Source organism: Tachyglossus aculeatus, chromosome 6, assembly GCF_015852505.1.
Source record: "Tachyglossus aculeatus isolate mTacAcu1 chromosome 6, mTacAcu1.pri, whole genome shotgun sequence".
Classification (NCBI taxonomy): Eukaryota; Metazoa; Chordata; class Mammalia; order Monotremata; family Tachyglossidae; genus Tachyglossus; species Tachyglossus aculeatus.
The window spans coordinates 8791805-8808353 of record NC_052071.1 but is presented as its reverse complement, the minus strand read 5'-3'; the positions used below and the strand labels follow the sequence as shown (position 1 = coordinate 8808353).

At 45.9% G+C, this 16549-nt stretch overlaps 1 pseudogene; it reads right to left on the bottom strand.

Moving 5' to 3' along the window:
- Positions 1–866: 866 nt before the first annotated feature.
- LOC119929515 lies at positions 867–15497 on the bottom strand (annotated as a pseudogene).
- Positions 15498–16549: the final 1052 nt, after the last annotated feature.

The window sequence follows — 16549 nt, the reverse complement described above, 5'->3', positions numbered from 1 at the left end:
CCCTTAACTAGTGCCACAGTTATTACCACCAACTCTACTGAACTCTTCCAAGTGCTTAGTACAGGGCTCAGAACCCAGGGTTTGCTCCGTAAATACCATCGACTAACTGTGAGGTTGCTCTGGGCAGGGAACGTATCTGCTAATTCTCTTGTATTGTACTCTCCCGTGCGTTCGAAGCAGTATGGCCTAGAGATGAGAGCCCAAACTTAGAAGTCAGAGGATGTGGGTTCTAATCCCGGGGCTGCCGCTTGTCTACTGTGTGACCTTGGTCAAGTCACTTAGCTTCTCTGTGACTCAGTGACCTCATTTAGAAAATGGGGATTAAGATGTGAACCCCATGTGGGACAGGGACTGTGTCCAACCTGATTACCTTGTATCTACTTCAGCATTTAGAATAATGCTTAGCACATAGTAAGCATTATTATTACAGTGCTCTGCACATAGTAAACAATAAATACCACTCATTGATTGCTTGCTAAGAATGCAACCTTAATTAAAGCCTTCTTTTCCATTACAGTACTTGTTAAGCACTTTCTATGTGCCAACACTGTACAAATCACTACGAGAGATACAATATCATTATAGAGGAGACCAGGTTCTTTTCCTAGAAAGAACATGGAAGGTTTTCATTACATAATCTTTCAGCTGGCAGTGAATTCAATGTTAGCCTTCTCATTCACCTCCAGCTCCTCAAACTCTTTGGAATTCAACTGTCATTCCAGTTGCCAGTGGAAGAGAACCATTCCTTAATGCTGACATATTCAGCCAGAGGCTAGTAGTTCCCCTGCAGACTCCTCCCCGTAATTTAAAGACAACTCACTTGGTCTGGGTTTCCACTGCCAATCTTCCTGATTTTCTTTCCTGACTCACTGGTGTTTCATCTCATTCCCGAATCAGGTTAGGATGAGTGACTCCTTGGCACTCAACCACCAACCCATCAACCTTTGATGGGCACCTTTATTTGCAGCATAAGAAGCGACTCCTGAGTGAATGGGAAAACCCTGATAGATTTGCAAGAAGGGAACTTTGTCCCTGACATTTTCCATAGTGACAGGCCGGATCATGTTTTAATTTAATAAAAGCATGCTGAATGTGGACACTCAGTCCCTAATGGGAGGGCATATGGCACCTCAAATCCCCCCGAGCTACAAGATCGGAGTAGGGAAGGAACACCGACTGAGATTCAATCAAACAGACTGACGGATCTTGCGGGAGAAAGAGGCTTCGTTTATTATGTACTTAGCAAGTGACAGGTCATACTTATGAATTTACTTACACCTTCCTTAGCACTCATTTATCCAGGGCTGCTTGCTTAACTGTGGGAACTCTCTAGCTGTTCGTTAGAACGGAAGCTGTTTGTGGGCAGAGAACATGTCACTTTGTTACTGCGTATTTGCCAAGCTCTTATTTGACTGCAATGCACCAAATGGGCATTCAAATATCACTACTAAATAGTGGGCAACACAACCATTACAACAACCACCATCACCACCACTACTATTTCTTTCTATTAATGTTCCTCTGAGGGTTGAGCTATTTTCTGGACCTCTGCTCCACAATGATACAGTGTACTGCCTCACCTGGACACCAGCTGAAGAATATTTTAATTGTGTCAATATTTGCGTCCCATTAGATTTTTTGTCTACATTAAACGTTCTAGGTCATTGGGTGAGGATGATCGAATTTAGTCCTACAGGGCGATTTAAGGCAACTCGCATAATAGAACTTACATAAATAAAACCCGTTACCTACCACATTTCCCTATTCCTAATTACCTCCTCCATTTCCTTGTGCCTTAAGACATCTCAAGTAATTATTGGTCACACAATAAGTCTCATTCATAATCAAGGTTTGCCTGAAACGTATCATAGGATTTGCATTGAGGGAATAATTAACTTTTTATGACAAATTTACATTATATGACTTTGGATAAATGTTTGAAGTAATTAAATTAAAACACCCTGAATGAGTTGAGGAGTAGTTCTATTGAGGAATTCTTCTGAATTTTAATTGGAATCAAGAAGTCAGTAGAGCTTATTGATTGGAAATCAGTTATATCTACATGGACATTGATCCTGTCTTTTGAGAGCCAAAGGCATAAGTTATATAGTATTAGACCCACATACAGGGATTGGATCTGGCCAAGAAAGAAGTAGGGGTGGCATTTTCATTGCAAACTCACCCTTGCAGCTGTTCAATAGGGTTCAGCCCCAGCTGTTAACCAGTCACATGGTCTGAGCATCATGAGAGGGGCGCTCACCCCATCACCAGGGACCGCTCCTGTCGACAGATTCTGGGCCATTTCTCTGCCTCTTAGCTAGACGATCAAGAGCGGGGAGGTAAGATGGGCCCTGTGATTGTGGAATTTCTCTAATGCTCACTATGGGCCAAGCACTGTGCTAAGGGCTGGTGGAGAAACCAGGTAATAAGATGGAACAGAGTCCCTGTCTCATACACCCCTGCCGATGGACGGAAGGGGAGGCAGAGGCCCAGAGAGGTTAATCAACTAGCCCAAAGCCACACAGTAGGCCAGGGCCAGACATGGGATCAGTACTCACATCTCCTGCCTCCTAGTCCCCTGCCCTATCCCCTCCTCTGCCGAAACCCAGATCTCTCCTCGAGGGTCCTTGGGGGGATCCGCCCAAGCTTGAACCTCAAACAGCTTCTCCTCAGCTCTGAAGGGAAGATGGGATGACTCCCAGAACTCTGGAAATATTTTCGCTTCCTAAAACCAAGAGGCATCGATCAACAGCTTGCTTAATAATAATAATGAGAGAAGAATAATCACAACAGTTGTGGTGTTTGCCAAGTGCTTATTATGTGCAAAGAACTGTACTAAGCTCTGGGGCCGACACCTGATAATCAGGTCCCACCTGGGGCTCACAGTCTAAGCAGGAGGAAGAACAGGCTTGAATTCCCATTTTTGAGATGAGGGAACTGAGGAACAGTGAAGTTAAATGACTTGCCCAAGTTCACACAGCAGATAAATCGGGGAGGCAGGATTAAAACTCAGGTCACCTACATCCCTTTCAACTAGGCCAAACTACTTGCTTGTCCCCAACACACATGCTTCTAGTATAGCTATAGTTCCCTCACATGACCTCTGGTTGTTTATATTAGCAGTAGTCAATCAATCAATGATATTTATAAAACACTTACGGTGTGCAGAGCACCTTGGTAAATGCTTGGGACACTGCAATCCAACAGAATTGGTAATTTAGTATCTGTTCATTTCCTAGCCACACTTGCATTGTTTAAATCAATACATCAGCTTCTTGTATGGCTGGGATCTGTCTCAAAGAGTTTGTGCAAAAGAAACGGGTTCTGGGTGTCTTAAAATTAGATTAAATTGTAGAGTGGTAGTACATATATGCTGTGAGCAGAGTACTGAACCAAATGCTGAGCATGAGGCATGTTTTTTGTTTCTCCAGAGTCTCCCAGTCTCAGACTATGGTGAGGAAGGAATTGGTCACAGACATAATTTTACCAACAATGACAAAAGAGAAAAGGTTTAGAGCCGGAAAGGTCTGGTGGTCAAGGGCTCAGGGTGCTGCCCCTCAGGTCATCAAGAGTTTGGTCCCAACCAAAAGTTTCCAACTTTCTCAAATTAGCAGCTCGAACACCCAGGCCCCCCGACACGAGCTATTTTGCAAGTGGGGACAGGGGTTGGGAGGCCCCGTGGGGTATAGTGGCAGGACCGGGGCACCTTCGACCACCGCTGAAATAGTGATGCTGGCCTCCGACTCACACAGATCCCAGGGATGGGACACGCATTTTGGAAGTGAGAACCAAATTTTTCTGTATTTTTCTCATAAAGCATTGCAGTTTTCCACATAGTAGGGCCTTTCCGCGAAAGATCCCAACCTATCAATCGGTGGTATTTACTGAGCAGTGCAGAGCACTGTACTAAGTGCTGGGGAGCGTACAATACAACAGAATTAGCAGACGCGTTCCCTGCCCATAACGAGCTTAAGTCTAGAGGGGAAGACAGACATTAATATGAATAAATGAGTAATTTAATAATATATAATTTAGAGATATGCACATAAGTGCTGTGGGGTTGGGGTAAGTATCCGGTGTCCAAAGGTCACAGAACCGAGTGCGTAGATGATGCAGAAGGAAGAGTGAGCAGAGGAAAAGAGGGTTTTTTCAGGGAAGGCCTCTTGGAGTATCATCATCAATCGTATTTATTGAGCGCTTACTGTGTGCAGAGCACTGTACAGACACTCCCCTCTAGGACTCACTGCCTGTTTCACTGGTGACTCAAAAAGGTTCAGCAGCCTCACAGGGGAGGGCTCTGAGGACTCCAGGACCACAGTCTGGAAAGTTTCAAAACTTTTCGTCCCTCGGTGACACTAGATAGGCTCACCAGCTTTGCCCTTCAGAGCTGGCGAATAGAAAATATCAAGTCAAGATTTCTACTTATAGTGAGATCATGACATTTTCAATGATCTGAAAATCAAAGGAGTTCAACTTACTTGCAGAACACTACAGTAATTGGTAAATCCTATGGAATGCTTTAATACAAAAATTAGTCACTCCATGGGTGGCGGCATCAGCATGGCTCAGTAGAAATAGCCCGGGCTTTGGAGTCAGAGGTCATGGGTTCAAATCCCAGCTCCACCAACTGTCAGCTGTGTGAATTTGGGCAAGTCATTTAACTTCTCTGTGCCTCAGTTACCTCATCTGTAAAATGGGGATTAAAACTGTGAGCCCTCCGTGGGACATCCTGATCACCTTGTAACCTCCCCAAAGCTTAGAACAGTGCTTTGCACATAGCTTAACAAACACCATCATATTCATTTTTTACTAAAATGACACCAGAAGGCTTAACTGTAACAAGGAAAATCCCATTTTTCTTCTTTGGTACTTTCACCTCTTTTTTTAAAAAAATAAAGAACCTGAACTTAAAGAGTATGAGTTAGCAAAAGAGACCATTTTTCATTTGAGAAAATAAACTAAATTTCAAGTAACTGAATTCCTCCCTTCCAAAAACAGCCACTGAACCTCAAAGCCAAACTTACTTATATAAAATTTTAGACAATAAAATGGCCATTTTCTGTCTCCTCCATTGACTGTAAACCACACAAAACCTATTGTCGTTTCAGACACATGTAAGAATGTGCATGATGGCGGGTTCTGTTTATTCCTTTAAGGCCACGACCACAGGCGCGTGAAGTTCTTGCCAGTGATGGGGGAAGCGTCTGGGTTCTGAGATTCTATGGACCACGTGCCACCCTTACATACAAATGCAGGAATATCGAGTCATTTTTTTCTTGTACTTTGTATTCTAAAATGATATTAGCAATATCCCTATGTGAGAACTGTAGCCAGAGACTCCATCAAGAAATACTGAGCACTTAATGTGTGCTCAACACTGTACTAAGCACCTGGGAGACGACAATACAACAGCACTGATAGACATATTCCCTGCCCACAATCGATACGGATGTAGGTGCTGTGGGGCTGAGGGAAGAGTGAATAAAGGGTGAAAATCCAAGGATAAAGTCAAGGCAGAAGGGAGTTGGAGAAGAGGAACTAAGAGCTGACGAGAATCAACTCCAGAGAGAGTCCATCTGGATTGGCTGAGTCACTATGGGTGCATAGAGGAATGGAGAAGACTCAAAGTTACACCGCTGAGATAGGGGACAGCTTTTCTGGTGTCACTGTGGAATGAGTCTAGGGGCATCACCCTAGCTCTCATGAAAGTATACTGCGCACATCTCCCTGCTCCTCAAACCCCCAATGGTTGTTCATCTATCCATTCATCAAGTAGAAATTATCCGCCTTCATCTTTAAAGCCTGCAATCAACTCTGCCTAGCCTCACTCCTCTTCTACTACAGCCTGGCCCTTTTACTTTGTTCCTCTGTTGCCAACCGACTAACTGTGTCTTGCTCTTGTCTTCCTCACAATCGACTCTTATGTCAAGCCCGCCCTCCTGTCTGGAACTCTTTCTCTCTTTATATCCAACAGACTACCACACTCCCCATCCTTAAAGCCCTGCTAAAATCCTATCTCTTCCAGGAAGTCTGCCCTGACTAATCTCTCACTTCCCCACTCTATTCTCCCACCTACTTATGATCTTAAATTCCACACTTTGATGCTCACTCTACCTCCTTCCCACGGCACATACGTGCATAGCCTTACACTCTGCTGCTTCTGCTCTCTCATTTACTTTCATGTCTCTCTTCCATAATAGATTTTAAACCACTGGAAAGCAGGCATCATGTCTACCATGACAAGCAGTGTGGCTCAGTGGAAAAAGCCCGGGCTTGGGAGTCAGAGCTCACGGGTTCAAATCCCAGCTCCGCCAATTGTCAGCTGTGTGACTTTGGGCAAGTCACTTAATTTCTCTGTGCCTCAGTTACCTCATCTGTAAAAGGGGGATTAAGACTGTGAGCCCCCCGTGGGACAACCTGATCACCTTGTAACTTCCCCAGTGCTTAGAACAGTGCTTTGCACATAGTAAGCGCTTAATAAATGCCATCATTATTATTATTATTACCAACTCAAGCATTGAAAAAAACTGTGGCCTAGTGGAAAGAGCGCATGTCTTGGAGTCAGAGGAGCTGGGTTCTAATCCTGGCTCTGCCACTTACCTGCTGCTTGACCTTGGGCAAGTCACTTCAATTCTCTGTGCCTCAATTTCTTCATCCGTAAAATGGGGATTCAATACCTATTCTCCCATCCCCTTAGGATTTGAGCCCCGTCAAACGGGCTGATCTGATGATCTTGTATCTCCCCCAGTGCTTAGCACAGTGCTTGCTTAGTGCATAGTACACGTTTAGCAAATACCCTTACTAGACTTACCCAAGAGCTTAATACAGTGCTCTGCACACAGTAAGCACCCAGTAAAGACCACTGATATAAGGAAAAATGTCCATCAAGGCAATGGCTAGATGTCAGTCATCACTACTGAAGCCCAATTCAGCAAACACCCAGTCACAAGCATCATTCATTCACACAGCTCCCTCCTCACCCAGATCTTAAAACTTATCAGACAACTGATACTCTGAAAGAGAACCACTGATCATACACATATGATCATTTTAGGATCAGAATCACATGCTTTCAGTAGAAATCTGCCCAAAGGGGTCGGGGGTGGCGGGGTCGGGGGGGGGGGGGGGGGGGGGGGGAGAGAGAGAGAGTGTGTGTGTTCCATCCCTCCTCTGGACTAACCTGTCTGCCACTAACCCGTCTACCTGCAGTGGAAACTTTGGCCAGAAATCCACAGCCAAGCCAAAGCCAAGGGAAAATGAAATAGAACTAGCAAATGAGCTATTGGTTCTTGATGACTTTTGTTCACTCCCCATCAGTGGAAACCCCATTCCAGTGGTTGAGGGATACAGGGGATCAGGAACAGATGATGACAGGTCTAGCCAACCTGCAGATTTCAGAGCTGTCTAGGCTGAGGGTTTCAATCAGTGACCTGACACTTCCCCACCCTCCTTGCCCGACTCGGCCTTCGATAAATAATATCCTTTCTCGGGGATCGTTTCAGGTTCACGTTTCTCCTGTGACACATAGAAAGGTGGTATTTCATCTCCTAGCATACGTTTTCTTACCGTGCCTCAGAAAGGAAATCAAAAGCCCTTTCTTAAATAATCTACATGCCATGAAAATGCTCTGTTCAAAAGAGAAGTGATATATGAATAAGACGACATTTTACAGCACCTGGAAGACATTTTTACCCGAGGATTTCAATGTGTTTTATGAGTCTGACAATATTATTCCTAGCTCTATCCCCTAGCACTGAGCACGTGCAACTCAGCTGGCTTTGACTCTGACCGGGAGTTGGACCAAAACCTGCTTTGTTCCTGCTTGCCGGAAACATCTTCGTCTGCTGAGATGCTCCATTTGCCTCAGGATCTCAAGTACTTGCTGGGATCATTTTTCACCTGCCGTACCCCAGCAAGAAGATCACTTGCATGAAGAATTTTTGACAGGCCATTGGGCCCGAGGTCCTCACTGTTTTATGAGGAGTGGAAAAATTTCAGGGGGGCGGCGGGGAGAGGAAGGTTATGGCCTACGGTGGTTACCATCAACACCAAAAGCTCCCATCCCGCCCCTCTTTCTCGCAAAAGGGCCATTAATGAACAGCCTTTCTGATATGCATTAGCACTTTAGAACACCCACAGGGATTTTATTGTTAATATTACTAGTACTATCATCAAGTACCACTAATATTACTATCGATAATGGTATTTGTTAGATATGTGCTATGTGCCAAGCCATGCGCTAAGCACTGGGGTAGACAAAAACCTTTAGATGGTAAGCTTGTCCTCTAGATTGTATGCTTACTGTAGTCAGGGATTGAGTCCACCAGCAATGTGGCTCATTGGAAAGAGCAAGGGCTTTGGAGTCAGAGGTCATGAGTTCAAATCCCGGCTCCACCAATGGTCAGCTGGGTGACTTTGGGCAAGTCACTCAACTTCTCTGTGCCTCAGTTACCTCATCTGTAAAATTGGGATTAAGACTGTGTGCTTCCTGTCTGGCCATGAGCGGGGGGCCCAAGCCTTGGGTGTTGGCCTGCACAGAGCAGTCACACAGTTCACTTCCCCTCCACATCTAATAGTAATAATGATAATAATTGTGGTGATTGTCCAGTGCTTACTACGTGGCAAGTACTGTTCTAAGTCCAGGGGTAGATACAAATTAATCAGGTCGGACACAGTCTTTGTCCCACATAGGGCTCACACTCAATCCCCATTTTACAGACGAGGTAAATGTGGCCCAGAGAAGTGAAGTGACCTAACCGAGGTCACAAAGCAGAAATACAGCGGAGCCAGGATTAGAACCCAGTTCCTTCTGACTCACAGGTCCAAGCTCTATCCACTAAGCCATGCTGCTTCTACCCCAGTAACATCCCTGCCCTGTGCCACTCATGTCCTCTCCCAAGGGAGCATCTCCCCCAGGAAGACATCATTTGAGCCCACTGTTGGGTAGGGACTGTCTCTATATGTTGCCAACTTGTACTTCCCAAGCGCTTAGTACAGTGTTCTGCACACAGTAAGCACTCAATAAATACAATTGATTGAGTGATCATTTCAGTCAAGCCCCCTAAAGGCAGGAGTGCCGAGGACCAGTCGGACCAGTCTGCCATCGGTCTGTCTCTCCTTCCCTTTCCATGTCTCTGGTAGTTCCAACCGGCAACACTATTGTTCTGCACTTTTTCCAAAAACCCAAGCTGTTTCACCTTACCAAGGGGGTATCGAGCAGAGACAGTGGGCATCTGCACCCACTGTTTGTTGAGTGTCATTTATTGAGCAACTACCGGATGTGATGCATTGTGCTGAGCTCTTAAAAAAGTACATATGGGAGCATAAGACGGCGTTCCCTTCCCCAGATGAGCTCGCACTGTTTTAAAACGATCTGGGAATGTGTCAACTCCACCGATTGTAACTAGGTTGGAACAATCTATCAATCATTAGTAATTACTGCATTCCCACTGTGTCAGATCTATTTGCACAGTATCTTCCTCGAGTTTAGTACGGTACTTGCCACATAGTAAGCATATACCCAATACCACAGGTATTTTTGTTATTACCATGTTCGGAGGGTTGGACTGAGTGCTTCAAAGAGTAAAAAAGAGGTCATGGCATAAGTGCTGAATTCTCGCTATGACAGCAGGTGTGAAAATATTGGACTGTGTCCAACCTCATTAGCTTGTGCCTACCCAAATGCTTAGTACAGTGCCTGACACATAGTAAGCGCTTAACAAATGCCATAAAAAAAAAAATATGGCTGGGCCAGGCTTCAGAGAACACACAGAGTAGGTGGCCACCATTTTGGACCTTGTGGGCATTGTCTGCAATCTCTCAAGTCAGTATTCTGCACACAGTAAGCACTCATTAAATCTCATTGATGGATCGACAGAAGACCAGGGATGAGGGAGGCTGGAATTCAATTAATGGCATTTATTGAGTTCTTTATAGTGTGCAGAGTACTATACTAAGCAGCGTGGCTTAGTGGAAAAAGAATGGGCGTCGAAGTCAGAGGTCATGGGTTCTAATCCCGGCTCTGCCACTTGTCAGCTGTGAGGCTTTGGGCAAGTCACTTCACTTCTCTTTGCCTCAGTTACCTAATCTGTAAAATGGGGCATAAGACTGTGAGCCACATGTGGGACAACACTATTATCTTGTATCTACCCCAGCGCTTAGAACAGTGCGTGGAACATAGTAAGTGCTTAACAAATACCAACACTATTATTATTATTGTTACAAGAAGGGGACCTGGAAGGAGCCCTGCAGAGGGTGTGTGACTGATCCAAGGTCACACAGCTGGTCAGGGGCAGAGATAGATGTAGAACCCTGTGGGTTTCACCATGCTTGGGAAAATAATAATGATGGCATTTATTAAGCGCTTACTATGTGCAAAGCACTGTTCTAAGCGCTGGGGAGGTTACAAGGTGATCAGGTTGTCCCACGGGGGGCTCACAGTCTTAATCCCCATTTTAGAGATGAGGGAACGAAGGCACAGAGATGTTAGGTGACTTGCCCAAAGTCACAGAGCTGACAAGTGGCGGAGCTGGGATTTGAACCCATGACCTCTAACTCCAAAGCCCTTGATCTTTCTACTGAGCCACACTGAAAAGCCCTCTGAGGTCTGGGTGGCATGATCAACAGATTTCCCTGCTAACACCACCCTCCTACACGATTATGGCCCTGGGGGCATAATCTTATTTTAATGATTTTGTTTTCGGGTCTTACGCAGTTGTCTCCAGGTGTGGAAATCTCCCAGGTAGAAGTGGAATGGGTCCTCCTGCAACTGAGGGTGGTGGAAAATCATTCCAGTCCAGTGGCTACCAATCAATCTGCGCACCAGGCAGAAACTCCTCGCCCTGGGCTTCAAGGCTCTCCATCACCTCGCCCCCTCCTACCTCACCTCCCTTCTCTTCTTCTCCAGCCCAGCCCGCACCCTCCACTCCTCCGTCGCTAATCTCCTCACCGTACCTCGTTCTCGCCTGTCCCGCCATCGACCCCCGGCCCACGTCATCCCCCGGGCCTGGAATGGCCTCCCTCTGCCCATCCGCCAAGCTAGCTCTTGTCCTCCCTTCAAGGCCCTGCTGAGAGCTCACCTCCTCCAGGAGGCCTTCCCAGACTGAGCCCCTTCCTTCCTCTCCCCCTCGTCCCCCTCTCCATCCCCCCCATCTTACCTCCTTCCCTTCCCCACGGCACCTGTATATACGTATATATGTTTGTACATATTTATTACTCTATTTATTTATTTTACTTGTACATATCTATCCTATTTATTTTATTTTGTTACTATGTTTGGTTTTGTTTTCTGTTTCCCCCTTTTAGACTGTGAGCCCACTGTTGGGTAGGGACTGTCTCTATATGTTGCCAATTTGTACTTCCCAAGCGCTTAGTACAGTGCTCTGCACATAGTAAGCGCTCAATAAATACGATTGATGATGATGATGATGATTCCATAACATTTGTTAGAAGTATGGAATTGTTGGCCAGAAATAGACAGTGCTTGGTGGTGTCCTGGAACCCAAGTCCGCCACGGGAGCAGCTTGAGGGCCATCTGAAGGCCCTGATCCCTCCACAGAACTCATTTCCGAACAAAAGTGGAATTCCCAAATTCTTAAAGTACAGTGCAGTCAGATGGATGGGCTCAGCGTGGTCTAATGGAGGGAGCACCGTCCTGGGTTCCAATGCCGCTCCACCACTTGTCTGCTGTGTGGCCTTGGGCAAATCACTTCACCTCTCCGTGCCTCAGTTACCTCTTCTCTAAAATGGGAATTGTGTCTGACCTAATTAGATCACATCTACCCCAGCCATTAGTACAGTGCCTGGCACCTAGTAAACGCTGAACAAATACCATTACAACAACAATAAAAAATCATGATTGATTTGTCGTCTAGACTGCCCATGAGGTCAGCACTCCATGACCTCATCATCTATGCAATCAGAGCACTACACTAAGCGCTGAAAAACAGTACAGTGAGTATTGAGAGTGCCCTAGAGTTAATAAACATGATCCCTACCCACGTGGACCTTACAATGGAACAGAGGTGACAAAGCACTAAAAAATAAATTACAGACAGGGGAAGGTAAATGAGTTTAAAGATATATACTTAAATGCTTTTGGAGGGGGGAAGGGGGTGGATGTAGCCCCAGGTGATTAGCAGGTAAGGACTCAGAAGCACATGTGACACTCCTTTCTCCCAACCCCCAACCCTGGGGATCCTGGCATCAGGTCACACCTCGACTGATTTCTTTTCTGCTGTTTACCGGAAAGAAAATCCCACCGGCCTGCCACTCCATCGCCCTTATCACACCTAGCATCTTGTAAGCACTTAATACATGTCAGATAATCCAATATCATTCCTGTCCGTAGGGGATGGCCGTGACACCCAAAGAGAAGTCAAAATGATCGATTGCTCCGAGACCGACGACACGTTGCCCTTCGGAGGTAGTTAACAGCCCAAGCCAAACACGAGTCAAATGCCTCATCAGCCCTCTGTCGAATGCCCCCACTTCCCCCACGACACCCGGTATTAAAAAGCTTCACCTACATCATTTATTTATTCATTTTTTCATGAACTTCTTGTTGCTTCCAATTGTGTCTCTTCTTTGCCTCATGCTTACTCTATTTGCCTGCCCAAACTGCCAATTAACTGCAAGTATCCCAAAAGCAGAGACCAAGGTAGCAGCAGTGGTCAAGGCATTCATTAAGCAGCCACAGAATGTAGTACACTGCGCTGAGCACTCTTCTAGACTATGCACCACGGTCTAGTGGATGGATCAAGGACTTGGGAGTCAGAAGGACCTGGGTTCTAAACCCAGCTCCATCACTTGTCCGCTGTGTGACCACGGGCAAGTAGCTTCACCTCTCTGTACCTCAATTACCTCACCTGTCAAATGGGGATGAAGACAATGAGTCCCATGTGGGACAGGGAATGTATACAACCTGATTAGTTTCTATCTGCCCCAGTGCTTGGAACAGTGCCTGGCACATAGTAAGCACTTAAAAACCATTAAAAATAACAGAAAACCTGTCTGCCAACTCTGTTGCACTTTAATCTGCACCTTTTATTCACCCCTCCTTAAGCCAAAAAGCACTTGTGAAAATATTTTTAATTTATTTATATTAATGTTTTTCCTGCTCTAGACTGTAAGCTCAATGTGGGCAGGGAACCTGTCTACCATTTCTGTTGTAGTGGACTCCCCCAAGCCCTTAGGACCATGTTCTGCGCACAGTAAGCACCCTGGACTGGAATCGCAGTGGAGGAAGCATCAAATGTAAATTCATTCATTCAACCATATTTATTGAGCGCTTAATGCATGCAGAGCACTGTATTAAGTATTTAGAAGAGTACAATACAACAATAAACAGGCATATTTCCTGCCAACAATGAGCTTATAGTCTAAGGGGGAGCAGACTAATATAAATTACAGATATGTACAAAAGCACTGCGGGGTTGACGGGGGGAAGAATAAAGGGGAGCAAGTGAAGGCCACACAGGAGGGAGTCAAAGAGCAAAGGAGGGCTTAGTCAGGGAAGGCCTCTTGGAAGAGATGAGGCTTCAGTAAGGTTCTGAAGGCAGGGACTGTAACTGTCTGTCGGATCTGAGGAGGGAGGGCATTTCAGGCCAGAGATGGGACGTGGGAGAGAGGTGGGTGGAGAGATGGGTGAGATTTATGTAAAAGTTGTGGGGGAAAGGAGAGGGGAGTGCATCCCAGATGGTTCCAAACACTCGGGCAGAATGGACCTGTCCAGTGGCCACCTTTGGCTTCACCGGTACACGGGACCCACTGGGAAAGGATGTCAAGTGGCCACTGCATGCAGCCTAAGTTAGTCGGGCCGAACAAAACTGGGCAGAATGCAACGTCCTCACAGGTGTGGCTGGCCCCGGTAGCACTGAAATGACCTGAACAGACAGGAACATTGACTGAGCACTTTCTGTGTCCAGAGCACTGGGCGGGGAGAGCTTGGGAAAGATGACCAGAGTGCTAAGGAAACACGATCCCTATTTGGAAGGTGAATCGGGAAGGGGGTGGGAAAAAGAAACAGAAGACGGGAAGCATTGGCCCGCCGTTCCCATCCCAGCCGGCATTTCTGTATTGGCTGTAAAAATGGTTAAGGGTGTTTCCGCAGAGAAAATCTGAAAAAGCATCACAGGGCCAGCCCTGAGGGCGAGATTGATTTAGCGAGGTTGACTTCCGTACTGATGTTCTTGGATACGATTTCCACTTTCCATCATCTTCTACCTCCCGGGGCCCTTGGGACCTCATCATTTTCTCTTTCCCTGGCTACTCGTCTCCATCTTTCTCTTTAATTTTATCCCTCTACTTAGGACTGCTTCCCAGCCCACCTCCACTTCCCCATTCCCCAGCATTTCCAAGCCTCCGTCTCGCTCTCTTCTCTCCCTCCCTGCTAGGCTCTGGGACCCATTTTCATCTGGTGCAGTCCTCAATTTCTCGATTATTCAACCCATCAGACCAGCTGCTTTTCAGGCTCTGGACTCAGCTCTTTCGTCATTATGCATTCCACTTGGCCTCCACCAGGCCCTTCCTCTTCCTTTCCTCCTAGCCTTTCCAGCTCATTTATCAACTTATATCTCACTAGTCTCATTTCTCTCACTGGACAAATCTGCATGGGCTAGAGTTACTCTTGCCAGAGATTCCCAATGGGGAGTCCAAAGCTTTGGTGCACCAGGACTCCACTCTCCATTACCCAACGAGTATCCGTGTACTTAGCACTTCCCTAGTGCTAAGTACAATGCCTGGCACATAGAAAGTGCTCAACATGTACCATGAGAGTTTCAAGCATTTATACATATTTGGCTTCTAATCCCAGCTCTGTCACCTAATTTCCTTGGGCAAGTCCTTAACTTCTCTGTGCCTTAGTTGCCTCATGTGTAATTTGGGAATTAAGACAAGGATTGATAAGGTAATCAGGTTGTCCCAAGTGGGGCTCATAATTTTAATCCCCATTTTACAGATGAGGTAACAGGCACAGAGAAGTGAAGTGGCTTGCCCAATGTCACACAGCAGACAAGTGGCGGAGGTGGGATTAGAACTCACATCCTCTGACTTTCAGTCCCACGGTCTTTCTGTCAAGCACTTCCTTTGTGCCAAGCACAGTATTTAACACTGGTAGATGCAAAGTAATCATATCTGACACAGTCCCTGTCCCACCTGGGGCTCACAAGGAAGGAAGAACAAGTTTTTAACTCCTTATTTTACAGAACAAGAAACTGAGACCCAAACTATTTAACAGACTTACCCAAGGTCATCTGTAGTTTGTTGAATGATTCTACCTCAAGGAAAGCTCAGTGCTGCAATAGAAAAAAAAAAAATCCCCAAACTAGTTGCCCTTCTTTCAGGCCCCCTTCAGAGAAATGCTTAAATACGGCAGGTGTACAGCCAGGTGCTTCTATTTTTGTTTAAGGTGATGTTGAGTGTGAAAAATGATGGAGAAGTACATTTTGAGTATCGATGGGTCTCTTGTGATAAATCAAGAAGTCCTGCCCCAGACCCATTCTTTATTTGGTCAGGCACAGAAATCCCTCAAGCAGAAATCTGAAGCACATAACAGGAGCAATGCAAAATACCTCGACCTCCAAGTTTTATTTGTCAAAAACCGGACCTTCTAGAGATTCCAATTCCCTGGGGGGAACTGGGGTCTGATGGGTTTAGACCTGGAGTTAGATGGGCTAAATCTGATGGGCTTAACCCTGATGGGCTGTATGGGTGTTGCATACAGTGATCCGAACACACTGAGTGCTCGGTGAATACCTGTGAATGACAAAATGCAAGTCAGCCAGGGATCCACTCCCGAAGAAAAGAGACTTGTAACTCTCTCTGTCTGCCTATTCTCCATCCAGCTGGCCGACAGGGACAGGAAGGGGCAAGCGGGGCTTTATTGATAAGCAAACTGGAGCTACTTTTTCATTACTCCTCCATTACAAAGTCCTTCTTTCTGTCCCTTGTGGTGATATCCTTTCACCAAAAAATATCTGATCAGCAGAATGATTGCTCATCTCCACACACCCTCAGAATCAGTGTGGTCTAGTGGAAAGTACCCGGGCACGGGAGTCGGAGGACCTGAGTTCTAATATCGGCTCCACTACTTTTCTGCTGTTTGGGAATTTACTTAACTTCTCTCTGCCTCATTTTCCTTACCTGTAAAGTAGGGATCCAATTCCTGTTCTCCCTCCTAGACTGTAATCTTCACGTGGGACAAGGAATGGGTCCAACCAGATCAACTTGTATCTCCATCAATGCTCAGAACAGTATTTGACATAGAAGGCACTTTGCAAATCCTGTCATTATTATTATATTGAATTTAATACTTGTAAAGGAGCAGGGAAGGTCTCCTATTATACAAAATGGCTGTTTTTTGCAGAGGTAAGATCTTTATTTCACATCAAGCAAGAGGGAGGAGAGAGCAGGAAGGACTAGAGAGGGAAAAAAGGAGAGGGAGGGAAAGAATGGGGAAGGGCTAGGAAGAGAGAAGTAGGGAAGGATAAAGAGGGAGAGAAGAGAAAAAGAAGAAGAGAGGGAGAGGGCTGGAGAAGAAGTGGGCGGAGGG